This window comes from Leptodactylus fuscus, chromosome 10 (genome assembly GCF_031893055.1).
Source record: "Leptodactylus fuscus isolate aLepFus1 chromosome 10, aLepFus1.hap2, whole genome shotgun sequence".
In the NCBI taxonomy this organism is placed as follows: Eukaryota; Metazoa; Chordata; class Amphibia; order Anura; family Leptodactylidae; genus Leptodactylus; species Leptodactylus fuscus.
Window position 1 is genome coordinate 315899 of NC_134274.1, and position 4318 is coordinate 320216.

Genomic DNA, 4318 nt, shown 5'->3' on the forward strand with positions numbered 1-4318 from the left:
AGACCGTAATAACCGCCATGTAATGCCTCACCGACAGAAGAGGATGGAGACCGTAATAACCGCCATGTAATGCCTCACCGACAGAAGAGGATGGAGACCGTAATAACCGCCATGTAATGCCTCACCGACAGAAGAGGATGGAGACCGTAATAACCGCCATGTAATGCCTGACTTACAGAAGAGGATGGAGACCGTAATAACCGCCATGTAATGCCTGACTTACAGAAGAGGACGGAGACCGTAATAACCGCCATGTAATGCCTCACCGACAGAAGAGGATGGAGACCGTAATAACCGCCATGTAATGCCTGACTTACAGAAGAGGATGGAGACCGTAATAACCGCCATGTAACGCCTCACCTACAGAAGAGGATGGAGACCGTAATAACCGCTGTGTAACGCCTCACCTACAGAAGAGGATGGAGACCGTAATAACCGCCGTGTAACGCCTCACCTACAGAAGAGGATGGAGACCATAATAACCGCTGTGTAACGCCTCACTTACTGAAGAGGATGGAGACCGTAATAACCGCCATGTAATGCCTCACCTACAGAAGAGGACGGAGACCGTAATAACCGCTGGGTAACGCCTCACCTACAGAAGAGGACGGAGACCGTAATAACCGCCATGTAATGCCTGACTTACAGAAGAGGACGGAGACCGTAATAACCGCTGTGTAACGCCTCACTTACAGAAGAGGACGGAGACCGTAATAACCGCCGTGTAATGCCTGACTTACAGAAGAGGACGGAGACCGTAATAACCGCTGTGTAACGCCTCACCTACAGAAGAGGACGGAGACCGTAATAACCGCCGTGTAACGCCTCACCTACAGAAGAGGGTGGAGACCGTAATAACCGGCGTGTAACGCCTCACCTACAGAAGAGGATGGAGACCATAATAAGCGCTGTGTAACGCCTCACTTACAGAAGAGGACGGAGACCGTAATAACCGCCGTGTAACGCCTCACCTACAGAAGAGGGTGGAGACCGTAATAACCGGCGTGTAACGCCTCACCTACAGAAGAGGACGGAGACCGTAATAACCGCCATGTAACGCCTCACCTACAGAAGAGGATGGAGACCGTAATAACCGCCGTGTAACGCCTCACCTACAGAAGAGGACGGAGACCGTAATAACCGCTGTGTAATGCCTCACTTACAGAAGAGGATGGAGACCATAATAACCGCTGGGTAACGCCTCACTTACAGAAGAGGACGGAGACCGTAATAACCGCTGTGTAACGCCTCACCTACAGAAGAGGACGGAGACCGTAATAACCGCTGGGTAACGCCTCACCTACAGAAGAGGACGGAGACCGTAATAACCGCCATGTAATGCCTGACTTACAGAAGAGGACGGAGACCGTAATAACCGCTGTGTAATGCCTCACCTACAGAAGAGGGTGGAGACCGTAATAACCGCTATGTAATGCCTGACTTACAGAAGAGGACGGAGACCGTAATAACCGGCGTGTAATGCCTCACCTACAGAAGAGGATGGAGACCATAATAACCGCCGTGTAACGCCTCACCTACAGAAGAGGACGGAGACCGTAATAACCGCCATGTAACGCCTCACCTACAGAAGAGGATGGAGACCGTAATAACCGCTGGGTAATGCCTCACCTACAGAAGAGGACGGAGACCGTAATAACCGCCATGTAATGCCTCACTTACAGAAGAGGATGGAGACCATAATAACCGCTGGGTAACGCCTCACTTACAGAAGAGGATGGAGACCGTAATAACCGCCATGTAACGCCTCACTTACAGAAGAGGATGGAGACCATAATAACCGCTGGGTAACGCCTCACTTACAGAAGAGGACGGAGACCGTAATAACCGCCATGTAACGCCTCACTTACAGAAGAGGATGGAGACCATAATAACCGCTGGGTAACTCCTCACCTACAGAAGAGGATGGAGACCGTAATAACCGCTGTGTAATGCCTCACCTACAGAAGAGGATGGAGACCGTAATAACCGCCATGTAACGCCTCACCTACAGAAGAGGATGGAGACCGTAATAACCGCCATGTAACGCCTCACCTACAGAAGAGGATGGAGACCGTAATAACCGCCGTGTAACGCCTCACCTACAGAAGAGGACGGAGACCGTAATAACCGCCATGTAATGCCTGACTTACAGAAGAGGATGGAGACCGTAATAACCGCCGTGTAACGCCTCACCTACAGAAGAGGACGGAGACCGTAATAACCGCTGTGTAATGCCTCACCTACAGAAGAGGATGGAGACCGTAATAACCGCCATGTAACGCCTCACCTACAGAAGAGGGTGGAGACCGTAATAACCGCTGGGTAACGCCTCACCTACAGAAGAGGATGGAGACCGTAATAACCGCCATGTAACGCCTCACTTACAGAAGAGGATGGAGACCATAATAACCGCTGTGTAATGCCTCACCTACAGAAGAGGATGGAGACCGTAACAACCGCCATGTAACGCCTCACCTACAGAAGAGGACGGAGACCGTAATAACCGCCATGTAACGCCTCACCTACAGAAGAGGACGGAGACCGTAATAACCGCCATGTAACGCCTCACTTACAGAAGAGGATGGAGACCGTAATAACCGCTGGGTAACGCCTCACCTACAGAAGAGGATGGAGACCGTAATAACCGCCATGTAATGCCTGACTTACGGAAGAGGATGGAGACCGTAATAACCGCCATGTAACGCCTCACCTACAGAAGAGGATGGAGACCGTAATAACAGCTGTGTAATGCCTCACCTACAGAAGAGGATGGAGACCGTAACAACCGCCATGTAACGCCTCACCTACAGAAGAGGACGGAGACCGTAATAACCGCCATGTAACGCCTCACCTACAGAAGAGGATGGAGACCGTAACAACCGCCATGTAACGCCTCACCTACAGAAGAGGACGGAGACCGTAATAACCGCCATGTAACGCCTCACTTACAGAAGAGGATGGAGACCGTAACAACCGCCATGTAATGTCTCACTGACAGAAGAGGATGGAGACCGTAATAACCGCCATGTAATGCCTCACCGACAGAAGAAGATGGAGACCGTAATAACCGCCATGTAATGTCTCACTGACAGAAGAGGATGGAGACCGTAATAACCGCCATGTAATGCCTCACCGACAGAAGAGGATGGAGACCGTAATAACCGCCATGTAATGCCTCACCGACAGAAGAGGATGGAGACCGTAATAACCGCCATGTAATGCCTCACCGACAGAAGAGGATGGAGACCGTAATAACCGCCATGTAATGCCTGACTTACAGAAGAGGATGGAGACCGTAATAACCGCCATGTAATGCCTGACTTACAGAAGAGGACGGAGACCGTAATAACCGCCATGTAATGCCTCACCGACAGAAGAGGATGGAGACCGTAATAACCGCCATGTAATGCCTGACTTACAGAAGAGGATGGAGACCGTAATAACCGCCATGTAACGCCTCACCTACAGAAGAGGATGGAGACCGTAATAACCGCTGTGTAACGCCTCACCTACAGAAGAGGATGGAGACCGTAATAACCGCCGTGTAACGCCTCACCTACAGAAGAGGATGGAGACCATAATAACCGCTGTGTAACGCCTCACTTACTGAAGAGGATGGAGACCGTAATAACCGCCATGTAATGCCTCACCTACAGAAGAGGACGGAGACCGTAATAACCGCTGGGTAACGCCTCACTTACAGAAGAGGATGGAGACCGTAATAACCGCCATGTAATGCCTCACCTACAGAAGAGGACGGAGACCGTAATAACCGCTGGGTAACGCCTCACCTACAGAAGAGGACGGAGACCGTAATAACCGCCATGTAATGCCTGACTTACAGAAGAGGACGGAGACCGTAATAACCGCTGTGTAACGCCTCACTTACAGAAGAGGACGGAGACCGTAATAACCGCCGTGTAATGCCTGACTTACAGAAGAGGACGGAGACCGTAATAACCGCTGTGTAACGCCTCACCTACAGAAGAGGACGGAGACCGTAATAACCGCCGTGTAACGCCTCACCTACAGAAGAGGGTGGAGACCGTAATAACCGGCGTGTAACGCCTCACCTACAGAAGAGGATGGAGACCATAATAAGCGCTGTGTAACGCCTCACTTACAGAAGAGGACGGAGACCGTAATAACCGCCGTGTAACGCCTCACCTACAGAAGAGGGTGGAGACCGTAATAACCGGCGTGTAACGCCTCACTTACAGAAGAGGATGGAGACCATAATAACCGCCATGTAATGCCTCACCTACAGAAGAGGACGGAGACCGTAATAACCGCCATGTAACGCCTCACCTACAGAAGA